This window comes from Physeter macrocephalus, chromosome 17 (assembly GCF_002837175.3).
Source record: "Physeter macrocephalus isolate SW-GA chromosome 17, ASM283717v5, whole genome shotgun sequence".
NCBI lineage: Eukaryota > Metazoa > Chordata > Mammalia > Artiodactyla > Physeteridae > Physeter > Physeter macrocephalus.
In genome coordinates, this window is record NC_041230.1 from 52,310,655 (window position 1) to 52,324,428 (window position 13,774).

Here is a 13,774-nt window from a genome sequence, read left to right on the forward strand (position 1 = left end):
AAGTTTGTTTTCCTCTCGATAATGGAGAGCAGGTGTTAAGGGGGTGGCTTTTCCACAAGGCAATTTAGCAACCGAAGGCAGGGAACTCTCTGCCAGCCCCCATGAGCCCTTTGCTTCCAGCTGGTGGGAAGGGACAGGGCAGGAAGGAGCAGGTGTGGGAGGTTTTTAGAGGAGCACATGACTTCCACGTGACTCCCATTGGCCAGAATTCAGTCACGTGACCTCGCCTGCCGGCAAGGGACGCTGGGAAATACCATTCCGGCTGTGTGCCCCGGAGGAAGAGGGAGTGGTCGGGGGTGGCGGGGGTGACCCGCCAGCCGGTCTCCGTCACACACGGACCCCGTGAGATTGCCTGTGCGACGCCGTTAAATGTCCCACTGTAGACAGAGCTGGGGGGAAGCTGCCCTTTGGAACTTTGTTCCCATGTCCCGTGTCCCACGCGGCAACCTCACTTCAGTGCTCGCCGCACAGAATCGGAGGACTGGCCGAGACATGGTCCCTGTCCTCTGGGGCTTTCTGTGTCCCTGGAGTCAGCAGACCCAGGAAGAGAGGACCGAGCGGGGCATGATGTCAGAAGTCCACACTGGCACCCGTGGGGCAGGAAGATGCCTCGGGGCTTCAGCTAAAGGCCCACAGCTGAGGTCGGTTCTCCGTTCTCAACAGGGCGGCCTGCCCCGTCTCCAGGGCTCACCCAGAGCAGCCAAGCCTCGGCGCCTCACCAGCGTCATCCGGTCCCACCTCTCCGAGCGGGGCCAGGCCCTGCGAGCTGCAGCTTACGTGCAGGTGGGTTATTCATGTGTGTGGTCGCGAGTTCTGGCTACGGTCGAGTTTCCCACCCTCAGGTCACCATGGGAGCCGGATAATTCCTTTCTGTGTGTGTGTGTGTGTGTGTGTGTGCTGGGTAGGGGGTGCCCCATGTACTGCAGGAGGTTTCCCCGTAGCCCCGACCTCTCTCCCCAAGACACTCTTAGCACAGCTCTGAGTTGTGACAACCAAAAGTGTCTCCAGACCTTGCCAACTGTACCCTGGGGGGCAAAACTGTTGCCAGTCGAGAACCGTTGGTCTGGAGAGTGGTTCTCACGCCTGATTACACATTTGAACCACCTGGAAGCTACAGAAAATTACCAATCCAGACCCCACAGGTCCACTCCTAGGTATGGGCCTGAGAGAAATGAGGCACGCGCGCAAAAGACCGTAGGACTATGTTCCTGTTGGTGTATTATTAATAGCTGATGGCTGGGAACAGCCAGATGTCCATAGGAGATCTGGAGACTAGGGGACCAAATCATATATATTCAAATATATATATATTCATATAGTGGAATAATACCAAGGAAGAAAAAACCCAACATCAAGCATGAATTGCACTGCTATTAAGTTGAGCAAAGGAAGCCTCACACAAGAGTACATGTCGTATGATCCCTTGTACATGAAGTTCAAGAACAGGCAAAACCAATCTATCGTGACAGAGGTGGGGAGAGTGGATATTTCTGGGGAGGGTAGTGACCAGAAACCTGGGACGCTGGGAATGTTCTAGCTTGATCTTCATGGTGACACGTGGTGTGTGTGGATATAACAGTTCATCGTGCCGTGCACTTAAGATTTGCACGTATAACTGTTATGCCTTGTTTTCGCTTCCTGTGACAGCTGTAATAAATTACCAAAACTTGGTGATTTAAAGAAACAGGCGTGTACTCTCTCGCAGTTCCAGAAGCCAGAAGTGTGAAATCAGGTGTTGCAGGGCTGTGCTCTCTCCGGAGGCTCTAGGGGAGGGACCTTCTTTATCTCCTCCAGCTTCTGGCGGCCACGTTGCTCTCCTGGCTTCTGCTGTCACATTGCCATGTCCTGTGTGGTTGTGTAATCTCCCTTTGCCTCCCTCATAAGGATACATGGGGTTGCATCTCAACCCACCAGATAATCCAGGATAATTTTCCCATCTCAGGATCCTTAGTTACATCTGCAAAGTCTTTGCCATATAAGGTAACGTTGATAGGTCCCAGGGATTCGGACCTGATATGTTTGGGGGCCCTTATTCAGCCCACTACATAACTAAATTTAAAAGAAAAATTTTAATTACCGGTGTGATGGCCCCACCACACACCAATTGAATCAGACTCTCTGCTGTTTCTGTTGATAAGTTACACAGTCCTGGGCGTAGGGGGTGGAGAGACACTGTTCTGGAGGTGGTTCTTCCCTTGTCAGCGCGTTCGGGAAGGGTAGGATGTCTGTCTTGCTCATCACTTACCGCAGTGCAAAGTTGACTTAACGAACTTGCTAAACATTGAGTGAATTGATACATGAATGAATATAGTTACTACTAAGATCTGGTTTTTGCTCGTAACACTTCTGACGCCAAACACGTAGATTTTCCACACCAAGCAATTCTCCAGTTCTCTGTGGACGCCAGCTGGGTGTCCTACAACTTAATTCGGTTCGGGTGCTAACCACCCGGAGTGAGAGCAGACCCCGTGGTTAAGGGCTCAGTCCTGGAAGACTGCCTCCCACTTCAGATGCCCGTCGCAAGTGGTGGGTCCCCAGCTCACCCACCCTTCTCTCTGACTTGGCAACAAATCAAGGAATCCCACAACGCCCTCCTCAGGTTCAATAATTTGCTATAATGGCTCATGGAACTCAGGGTAATACTTTGCTTACGTTTACTTTTATTGTAAATGTAAATCCTTTACATTTATTGTAAAGGATACAGATGAATAACCGGACGAAGAGGTATGTAGTGAGAGGTCTGGAAGGGTCCCAAGTGTAGGAGCTTCTGTCCCCATGGAGTTTGGGGTGCACACCCTCTCGACACATGGGTGCGTTCACCAACCCAGAAGCGTTTTCATGGAGGTTCCATTATATAGGCATGGCCGATAACCTCATTTGCCGCGGGTGATGCCCCACTCGCCTCCCTGGAGGTCGGGGATGGAGCTGCAAGTTCCAATCCTCTAGTCACATGATTGGTGCCTCGGGCGACTGGCCCCCATGCTGAAGCTCTCTGGGAGCCACCAGGAGTCACCTCGTTAGCATAAACTCAGGTGTGGTGGAGAGGGGCTTGTGAGGGGTAACCAAGGACACCCCTATCTCCCCATCAGCAAAGTACGCAGGTTTTAGGACCAAATATACATTCTTTTTCTGTCACAGTATCACAAGAGAGGATGAGTGTGGCCACAGTCAATTGGGGTGCTCTAAAGTCAGGGGGCCCAGCTTCAAACCCAGCCCTGCCGCTTTTCGGCTGAGTGGCCGTAGCCAGGGCCCCGCGCCGCCCCCCCTTTCTCCTCACCGGGAAAGTGGGGACACTGCTGGGGGAATTCATGAGATGACGTCTGTCCCCGTGAACCTGCTTGAAATCCAGAACAAGTGCACGCCCCCCCGTGCAAAACGTCTGATGCTGAGCCCATGGCAAACAGTGACTCCCGGGTGAATGAAATAAAATCAAGAGATGCCGGGTGTTAGGGCAAGTGGGGTTTCCGTGCCTGCCTCCCTGTCGGCATAAAATACGCTCCCTGTAAATGTGCAGAGCTTGTGAAATAGCTGAGCGCTCTTTGAAGGCAACGAGGAGGGACCCTGGAGAATGTAAGCTGGGTGGGCGGACAGATAAGGTCCTTTTGAGGATGACAACCGTAAAACCCTTTCGTAAGTCGAGGGTCATGTCCTAACCCAGTTCCCTCTGCCCGCGTAACAGTGTGCCCAGTAAATAGCCTAACGGTATGCTATTTAGTTTGACAGGGGAAAACAAACAAACAAAAGAAAAACACCCAAACGGCCACAAAAACCTCCTTCTCAGGAGAGCTTGGAGTCTGATGGTCTTGCTATAAGACGTCCCGCTTGGTTTGGGATTTCAGGCAGGTCTCTGCAGGGAGCGGGGAGAAAAGGGCCTGGTCCCGTGGAAATTTCCTAGTAGGGTTTATTTTGAAGCAAAGGTTTGGCAGCCCTGACCCTGTCTCCTTGGCTAGACAGAGCCTCTTTGAAAAGAGTCAAAAACAGCAGGGATGGGAAGCGGCCCTCGAGGGAGCTGGTTTTAGTGGAATCCTCTTCTTCCAAAAAGAAGCGCCGAGACCAGCCCGGGCATCCCTTGCTTTATGAAATTCAGCTCAGCTCACGTGTCGTCGGCAGAGTAATGCCCGCTGCCCGGCCCCACCCCAGCCTAATTCCCGGAATCGCTGTGTACGTGACCTGACATGGCAGAAGGCACTTTGCAGGCGTGCTTGAGTTGAGGACCTTGTGATGGGGAGATGATCCTGGGTGATCCGGGTGGGTCCCGTGGAATTGCATGAGTCCTTGAAATCAGAGACCCTTTCCCAGCTGGGGCCGGAGAAAGAGGAGGCAGTGGAGCAGGTTCAGAGATGCAGTGTCGCTGACTTTGAGGATGGAGAGGGGGGCCGTGAGCCAAGGACTAGGGGCCACTCCTAGAAGCTGAAAGGCCGAGGAATAGCCTGCCCCCTAGAACCTCAGGCAGCACCACTGATACCTTGGTTTACCCAGCGAGCCCCGTGTTGAATTTCCGACCTCCAGATGGAAGATGATGAGCGTGTATTGTTGAAGCTGCAAAGTTTGTGGAAAAGTATTGCAGCAGCGATAGAAAATCAAAACATCACCTTTCTTCTTTTTAAAAAATTTATTAACGTATAGTTGATTTACAATGTTATGTTATTTTCTACCGTACAGAAAAGTGGTTCAGTTATACGTCTACATATATTCTTTTTCACAGTCTTTTCCATTATGGTTTATCCCAGGATATTGAATGTAGTTCCCTGTGCTCTACAGTAGGACCTTGTTGTTTATCTGTTCTCTGTGTAAGAGTTTGCGTCTGCTAACCCCAGACCCCCACTCCACCCCTCCCCACCCCCTTGGCAACCACAAGTCTGTTTCTGTTTCGTAGATAAGTTCATTCGTGTCATATTTTAGATTCCACAGATAAGTGATATCATGTGGTATTTGTCTTTCTCTGTCTGACTTACCTCACTTAGTATGATAATCTCCAGGTCCATCCCTGTTGCTGCAAAGGGCATTATTTCATTACTTTTTATGGCCGAGTAGTAGTCCATTTATATACGTACCACATCTTCTTTATCCATTCATCTGTTGGTGCATGTTTAGGTTGTTTCCATGTCTTGGCTGTTGTAAATAGTGCTGCTATGAACGTTGGGGTGCAGGTATCTTTTTGAGTTATACTTTTCTCTGGATGTATGCCCAGGAGTGGGATTGCTGGATCCTACAGTAACTATTTTTAATTTTGTAAGGAACCTCCATATTCTTCTCCACAGTGGCTGCACCAATTTACATTCCCACCAACAGTGTGGGAGGGTTCCCTTTTCTCCACATCCTTTCCGGTATTTGTTATTTGTAGACTTTCTAATGGTGGCCATTCTGACTGGTGTGAGAAATAATTGTAGTTTTGATTTTCACTTCTCTAATAATTAGCGAACGTCGCCTTTCTTGAGCACCTACTGTGTGCCCATTCCTGGGATGGGATCCCTAATCCTAGTGACCACCTGTGACGCTGAGCTTGTGATCCCATTTTACAGGTGAGTAAACTGAGGCTCAGCGAGGTGAACTGACATCCTGAGAGGGAATGGGAACCCTTGGCCGACTCCAGCCACCCTGGGCCTCGCGCTGCTCACAGGTAAGATGGGCAGGAATGTGAGCCTGAAGCATGTGGTGCACAGTAGGTGTTTAGTCAGTGTTAGTTCTCTCTTTCCTTTTCCCAAACACCAGGTGTCCAGCAGGTCTGGCTGTGAAGTGGGTGATATTTTCTTCGTGACTGCTCTATAAAACCATTAGAAAATCAACCCTGGTTCCCAAGGGCAAAAACCTCCCCTGATAGAGGCCATGATGGTGGGTAAAAGGCTCTCACCGGCAGAACTGGGAGACAGGTCTCTCACGTTGGCTCTGAATGATTGCTGTGTGACCTCAGGCTGGCTACCGCCCCTCTCTGGGAAGCGTGTCGTTTCCGCTGACTCAAGTCCCCCTGCAGTGTCAGTCTCCAGGGAGCCTGTGAGCAAACTGTGGTCCCCGTCCAGAGGACTGAGGTCAGGCCAGGCTGGTGGCTGCTGCTTTGTCTCTACATGCATCCTGGGAGGGCACACAGGGGCCCTCACAGAAAAGTCAAGCCCTCCTGCCATCCAAAAGGCCAAAGTGTGACTTTCCCTCTGCTGTGAATCTGTCCCCTTGGCGGGGCCGATTTCCTGGCCTGGGGCTGAGGCTTCCCTAGGAAGGTCCCCAGGTTATGGTCCAGCCCTGGCCGGGAGCTAAAGGTCTGTGTTCTGGCCTGCCTTCACCAGCGGGCAACTGGCTGACCTCCAGACGGTTATTCCTTGGAAGGGAAACGTGAGGGAAGGTGGGACAGCCCAGGGGTCCCCAGCTGTCCCTGGCAGTCCAACCCTTCTCCCAAATCTGGGAGGGCATCGTGCCTCAGATCCGTCTTTCTCACACTTTGCTGTCAGCGTGGGAAGGACCTTGCGGGTGGGGTACCCCATAACGCTGGCCGCTCCACCAGCTTGAGTTGTATCCCTTAGAAAGGTCTGCTCGAGACCTAACCCCCAGAATCTGTGAATGTGACCTTATATTTAGAAATAGGGTCTTTGCAGATGTCATCAAGTTAAGATGGGTTCGTACTGGATTAGGGTGGCCCTAATGTAATGCCTGGTGTCCTTAGAAGAAGAGGGGAATTTAGACACAGACACACAGGGAGAAAGCCGTGTGACGATGAAGGCAGAGACGGGAGTGTTTCTTCTACAAGCCACGGAATCGTCCCTAGAGCCCTCAGAGAGAGCTCGGCCCTGCTGACACCTTGATTTTAGACCTCAGGGCTCCAGAACTATACAATTCAGCTGTTTTAAGAGCCCCTAGTTTGTGGCGCTTTGTTACGGAGGCCCCAGGACACTCACACACCCACTGCCTGCTCTTGCCCATTTCCCAGTAGTCATTGCTTTGAGGAAACATGAGGAAATCACCTAGTGTCCCTCCAAACTGAACATATCCAAACGCGAGGCCTGGCCTTTACTCACAGCTTATGTCCTTCCTCCATTGTTGGGGGTTATTGTTTTACGAAGGGATGCTAGCCAGAGATGGCCGTTGAGCTTTACTGATCCTTTGTTCTCAAAAGACTTTTCTGGGACTTCCCTGGTGGCGCAGTGGTTAAGAATCCGTCTGCCAATGCAGGGGACACGGGTTCAAGTCCTTGTCCGGGAAGATCCCACATGCCGCGGAGCAGCTAAGCCCGTGCGCCACAACTACTGAGCCTGAGCTCTAGAGCCCGCGAGCCACAACTACTGAGCCCACGTGCCACAACTACTGAAGCCCACGCGCCTAGAGCCCGTGCTCCGCAACAAGAGAAGGCACTGCAATGAGAAGGCCGCGCACCGCGAGGAAGAGTAGCCCCCGCTCGCCGCAACTGGAGAAAGCGCACGTGCAGCAACAAAGACCCAATGCAGCCAAAAATAAATAAATAAATTAATTTTTTTTTAAAAGAGTTTTCTGAATTTCTCTGAAATTCAAAAGTCTGGTGACATGGGCTCTGGAGTTAAGAGAGCTGGTTCTGGGTCAGGTCCTGCTTGAAATGCCCTGTGTGTGATTTCGGAGGAGCACCTAAACCCTAGGGGTCTTCCTGCCATCAAGAGGGTTGGAGCATGCCTAGCTCTTGGCCAGTTGTCAGGTCCCTTTAAAACTGGCTCAGCCCCACGCCTGCTCCTCCTGCCTCCCCTCTCTCCATCCCTTAAGCCGATCTCAGGTGCTGTCTGGGTGGTGCAAACTGTATTTGGTTTCTCAAGGAAAGGACACCGCTAAATAAATAAGTAAATAAAAAGCAAAGTTCTTAGTTACCCTTGCCCTCGAGAAGCTTAAAGGTCCCCTCTGGGAACTTTGCTGCCGAGTGAGCTTTCTTGACCTTCCCCGTTGGTTCTGGATTGGACAGGACTCCTGTATTTGTCAGTGACAGGAACTCAAACCAGAAGAGGCTCCTAATCAAAGGCCACTCTGGGAGCCATGAAGGCTGTAACCAGGTACTTCAGTGCCATGAGATCTCATGCTATCTCCATCTCTCCCCATCTTGGGGTCTCTATGGGGACCTCATTTTCTCTGAGAGTAAACAGGTTTTCTCCCAGCAGTGGGAAACACAGTGCTGGTATCCTCAGGCTTAGGTCCTCCAGCTTGATGAAAAAAGAGAAGGGAGAGCATCTCTCTTCCTGTTTCAGAATATAGATGCTCCAGGGAAGGACCTTTATTGGCCAGCCTTAGCCACATGGCTAAGCCTTGGACTTACCACTTGGGGAGGGGGAGGAGTTCTGTGATTGGCCAGGCCTGAAGCACATGTCCACTCAGGGGGTGGGGCCCTGTGATTGGCAGCTCACCCAGCATCACATGACTGATATAAGAGGATCACAGCTCTCCAGGGGCTGGAAAGGGAGGTGGACAGAGCCAGGCCCCAGCTGTGCCCCAGCTCCCTCTGCCCACAACCCAAGGAGCCCTAGACTGGACATCAGACCCACGAGATCCTGAAGTGCTGGTCAGTGGGTTTTGTACATCTCTTACTTCAAGATATATATATATATATATATATATATATATATATATATATATATATTTAATTTTTATTTCTTTATTTTGGGCTGCATTGGGTCTTCACTGCTGCGCGTGGGCTTTCTCTAGTCGCCGTGAGAGGGGGCTACTCTCTTTGCGGTGCGCGGGCTTCTCATTGCGGCGGCTTCCCTTGTTGCAGAGCATGGGCTCTAGAGCGCAGGCTCAGCAGTTGTGGCGCACGGGCTTAGTTGCTCCGCGGCATGTGGGATCTTCCCAGACCAGGGAACGAACCTGTGTTCCCTGCATTGGCAGACGGATTCTTAACCACTGCGCCGCCAGGGAAGTCCTAGGATTTATTTTCAAGTGAACTTTCACTTGGAAGACCAACCAGAATTGTTCTGGCTGAGGCAGGAAGGGATGGACAGAGGAAGCAGCTCTCAGAGTCCCCTCCCTCCCACCCTCATCCAAGCTTCTCCACAGAGCAGAGCCTGAAAGCCACAGAGCAGAGCCTGAAAGCCACAGAGCCATCCCCGCCCAGCACACATGGGAGCGAGATCCCATTTTACAGACAGGAAAAGCGAGGCTCTGAGGGCTCTACTCCTCGCCCGAGAAATTCCTCAGCAGGTCACAGCCACGTCTTCTGCTGCCCACACCAGGCAGTTGCCTGGAATTTGGGCCAGCCTCCTTTTCGCCCAGATGTTGGACCAAGTCCTTTGAATTCCCGGCAGAAGGGAGAGGTCCACAGACATCTCAGAGCTCAGATTAGGACCGTGGACTGTGGCTCTCTGACCTGCTTTGTGGCGAGCTTGGGAAGTGACCCTGTGGCGTGGCGGCTGGCGAGTGCCTTCAGCTTGGGCAGCAAGACCCTTTTTCATGAGCGTGAACCGCCCTTGGCCCCGACGAAACAGCAGCGGGCTCCAGGCCTGAGGTTGTGCCCGCAGGATTTGCTGAGCCCAGCTGGTCAGCCCAGCCAGAGACGCAGTCACCGAAAGCCACAAGAGTCCCCACCCCAGGGACCTCTCCTGCGCTGTGCAGCCCCTGTTGTCTGCTGGTGGCACCCACCCCGGGAAGGGCCGGCCCAGTCCTCCCTAGGACAGCCCAGTTGCCGGGCGGGCCCAAGATTTGCGGGCCCCGCGTTGACAGGCAGTGGATGCACAGAGAGACGGTGTGAGTGGAGCGCAGGCCCTGGAGCAGGGCCGTCGGGGGTGACTGGATTGAGGCCGGCGTACACAGGCCCCAGTGGACCTTCTCCTGGACTCACAGGAGGACTGACAGTCGTGGGGCAGGGCGGGCTCAGCTCTGTATTTAGGTCCACGCTCCACTGGAGGACCAGTTCCTCCGTCCCAGTCCCTCCATCCCAGTCCACATCGCTCTGCCGGGAACTGCGTCCCGTAACTAGTCGGCTCTTTGCACTGATGGCAACTCCGCTGTTCCAGAGGAGCAGAGGTCACCCTTGAGGCCTCATTTTCTCACATCTCACACCCAAACGCCGGGTTACCTTCTACTGGCTCACCTTCAAAGGGAAGTCCAAGGCCAGCTGCTTCTCGCCACCTGCACTGCCTCTGCCTGGTCCAGGCCGCTGTCTCTTCTCGCCTGGACTGTGCTGTGGTACCCCCACTGTGCTCTGTGTCCCCGTGAGCCCGCCCTCCCCCCGCATGGTCTGTCCCAACGCAGCAGGCCGAGGGATGCTTGGAGAGCGGCTCCAGTCTGCTCCTGGGCCTCCCCTCTCAGAAGCCCCCAAGGTCTTTCCATCTATACTGCGGTGAATAGCGTCCCCCCGCCAAATTCACATCTGCCTGGACCTGCGAGCGTGACGTTATTTGGAAATAGGGTCTTTGCAGATGTGATCAAGTTTAAATGAGGTCAGACTGAAGTAGCCCTAATCTAATGACCAGGGTCTTTATAAGACAAGGGGAATTTAGGCACAGACACAGAGCGAAGACACATGTGTGAAGACAAAGGTGCAGCGGGGAGGAATGCAGCCCCAGGCCAGGGACACCTGAGGCTATCAGAAGCCAGAAGAGACAAGGAAGGGTCCTCCCTGAGAGCCTTCGGATGGAGCCTGGCCCCGCTGACACCTTGATTTCAGACTTCAGGCCTCCAAAACCGTGAGACAATATGCTTCTGTTGTTTGACGCCACCCATTTGGTGGCCATTTGTTATAGCAGCCACAGGAGACTCATACCGCCTCCTCTATCTGCCTTGTGGAGATTGCAATGCTCATCATCTAGCACAGGCTCTGAGAAATCCTGCAAGGAAGCACGTGTTCCATTTTCCCGAGCTTATCCCATTATGCAGGCATCCGGTTGCAACTACCCTTTCACCTCCCATGGGACCCACTTTGGGAAATGTTGGACTAGAAAATTCCGGACGTCCCCTCCAGGCTGAAAGTTCTGTTGCTTTTGGAATTGGAAGCCAAGCCATGAAAGAAATAGAAAATTGTATGCATGATTAGCTCCTAATTTTAAATAGAGTCAAAATGCTCCTGCAGTTGTGGGGAAGCAGAACGAGGCCGGGGAAGAACCGCTGCTCCCGTTAAGCAGGCAGAGGTGAGTGCCGACGACCCCGTAGGAGCTCAGGCTGAGGCCGGTCACTGTGGGAATGAGAGCAGTGTAGCGTGCGAGACTGTTTCCTTGGGCTGGGTTCCTAGAAGTGGACTTGCTGGGTCAAAGGCTCTGCATTTGCAAGACGTGGCATTCATAGTGCCAAGCTGCTCTCCAGAAGGTTGTACAGATTTCAACTTCCACTGACGCAGAGCAGCAGAACCCACTCTCCCGTCTGTGCCAACGCTGGCCATCATCCTATCTGACATCTAGAAATTGTCCTGTGTGTTTTGACCACAAAGGTAAATAGAGCTTTTATTGAGTTATCTGAGTTTCTACCGAGTCATGCCCAGAGCAGCCTGCCCACCAGCCCATCGCTGCCAGCAGAGGACTCTTGCCAAATGACTGGGCAGCGGTGCCCTGAGGTCAGGCCAAATTTTTGGAGGAAACAGCAAACCACACTCACATTTGGCCCGAAATATTAAACTCTGAACAAGAGAAGATTCAGTGTCATAGGATCCTTCCCCGGAGCAGAGTGGGAGAGAGAAAAGACGTTGGGATTTGGAGCCAGGAACACCCGAGGGTTTGTCCTGACCTGGCCCCTTTCTAGCTCCGTGACCTTGGGCGACTCACGTGAGCTTTTTGCACCTCAGTTTCCTTATCTTTGATGTGGGATAACGGCAGCCCCAACCTCTCTGAGTTTGATGGGGATTAAATCGTCTCCTCGTTGTGAGATGGGCTTTGCGTATGGAACCCTAATATGAGCTGGGGTTCCAGGTGGCCCACTCCAGAGAGCATCGCAGAGCGGGGTAGTCGAGCCCCCAAAATGGATTAGGAAGGAATTCGGAGTCCCCCTTGCCTTTCTCTCAAGCGTCAAGGGGAATCCACTCCTCAGCCCACAGTGTGTTCCTAACATCCTGCTTCCTCTGCCCCCTGCATGTCCTGCGTCCATCCTGCGGCAACTCCAGGACCCCCGCGGCTCCCCGGACCCTGCAGAGGTCAGCTCTCACTTTTGCCCTCGGCCCCCTCCACTGCGCTTTTGTCATGGAAATGAGCTTCCTCTCTCCAGTTTTGCTTGTTTTCTCATGGCCTCCCCTAGAATCTAGACTCTCCACAAGAAAGGGAGGCTCCTCCCCTCTGTTCTCCGGCCCCTGTGGGTCCTGTTCCCCTCGACCTACCCCCGACGCTGCGTACAGCGTGGAACCAGTCGGAGAGAGACGGAACTCTCTTCGGGAAGCGGGCTGCGGGGGAGCCGCGTGGGCAAAGACCAAATACTCTTTCACCGCTGGGGACCCGTTCTGTCGGTGAACCCGCGTGTGCTGCCACCGGCTCCCCTGCTTCCATCGCTTCCCCCTTAACTGAAGCTTTGTAACATCTTTGCAGCTTTCCCTGTAGGGAACATGTTCTTTTCTTCCTCCGACTCTCCCAAAAGAGAGGGGGGTGGGGGCAAGTTCTAACCCGAGTTTTGGGGCCAGACCGGCATGGCGGCCCAGCCTTGGGAGAGGCAGGCGTGGGAGTTCGGGGCTGGTGGGAGGTCGTCTTCAGTGGCTGCCTCTTTCTCCAGCCTCTTCCCCCCATCGTCAGAGGCCCCCGTTGCTTACACAGCATGTGTTCAAACGGAACTCCATCGAGGGTCGCCTCTCCCTCCGCCACCGCCCTCACCCTCCTGCTGGGGTCCCCAGAGCGCCGGGTGCCGAGCCCCACCTCAGCCTTGCCCTGAACCTTACCCTGTTCCCGAAGATCCAGAGCGAGCTCTGCGCCTGTGTGTCCTGTCCAGCCCTGACGGGAGGGCGGAGCAAGGTTCGGGGCTGGGGAGAGCTGGAGAGCTGGGGTCAGCCTGGGGTCAGCCGGCCCCCTTGTTAGGAGCTGGGTGGCCTCACGTAGGATGCTGAGCCTCTCCAAGCCTCGCGCTCCTCATCCGCGAAGTGGTCGTGATTATACCGCCCCCTCACGGCACAGGGCTCGGGGAAACTGAACCTGCAGGCACGCTTAGCTGTGGGCCTCCGCGCGTTCCCTCTGTGCACCAGGCATCCGCCGGCTGGCCATTCACCACTCCGTGCCGGGCGTCCTGCCAACTCCTGGTGATACCCGAGGAACAGGAGCTGCCGGGGCGGTCGCTGACAGTCTCACCCAGTGGGCGTAATTGCTCTGATGAGAGTACGGGGCCTGTGGGCTTAAAGGGGGGCCTAACCCAGCCTGGGGTGACCAGGGAAGGCTCCCCGGAGGAGGTGGTGACTGGGCCAGGCCTTAAACAGTGTGTGAAAAGTAGTCGTTCATTTTCCCATCTGTGTGATTAACAAGCGTCTATACCATGTCTGCAGAGTTCGAATGCCAAGTCGGGCGTTGGGAAGACAAGGGCACATCAGGTGTTGGCCCTGGGAGATTTGAGGCCAGGAGAGTGGCGAGGATGTCTCAGACCTCCCTTTCCGGGCTGCACGGCGCCAGGGCGTGGCCAGCTGGGTGCAGGGGTGCCGGCAGGGCTGTCCCCCCGTGGGGTAAGAGCCAAGGGCCCGCACCCCGTTCGGTATGGGAGAGCCGTGCGGTAGGGTAGCATGCAGCCGAGAACGGGAGGAGGTGGCACTCCCTCTGGTTTGGAACGACCTCCACGGTACACCGTTAAGTGAAAAACAGCAAAGTGCCAAACGGCAGGATGGGGCCATTATGCTACATACGTGTGCACGTGTGTGTGTGAGTACACGTAGGGGACGCCCAGGACA

At 53.9% G+C, this 13,774-nt stretch overlaps 1 long non-coding RNA gene across 6 annotated transcripts in view; it reads left to right on the forward strand.

The window, feature by feature from the left end:
• Positions 1–272: 272 nt before the first annotated feature.
• Positions 273–13,774, forward strand: part of LOC102995736 (uncharacterized) — a 63,076-nt gene continuing 49,574 nt past the window's right edge. For all 6 annotated transcript variants that reach the window (XR_003676645.2, XR_003676642.2, XR_008615599.1 and 3 more), the window contains exons 1-2: positions 273–783; positions 5,523–5,620. This is a non-coding gene — a long non-coding RNA (uncharacterized lncRNA). The remainder of the gene's footprint in view (positions 784–5,522; positions 5,621–13,774) is intronic.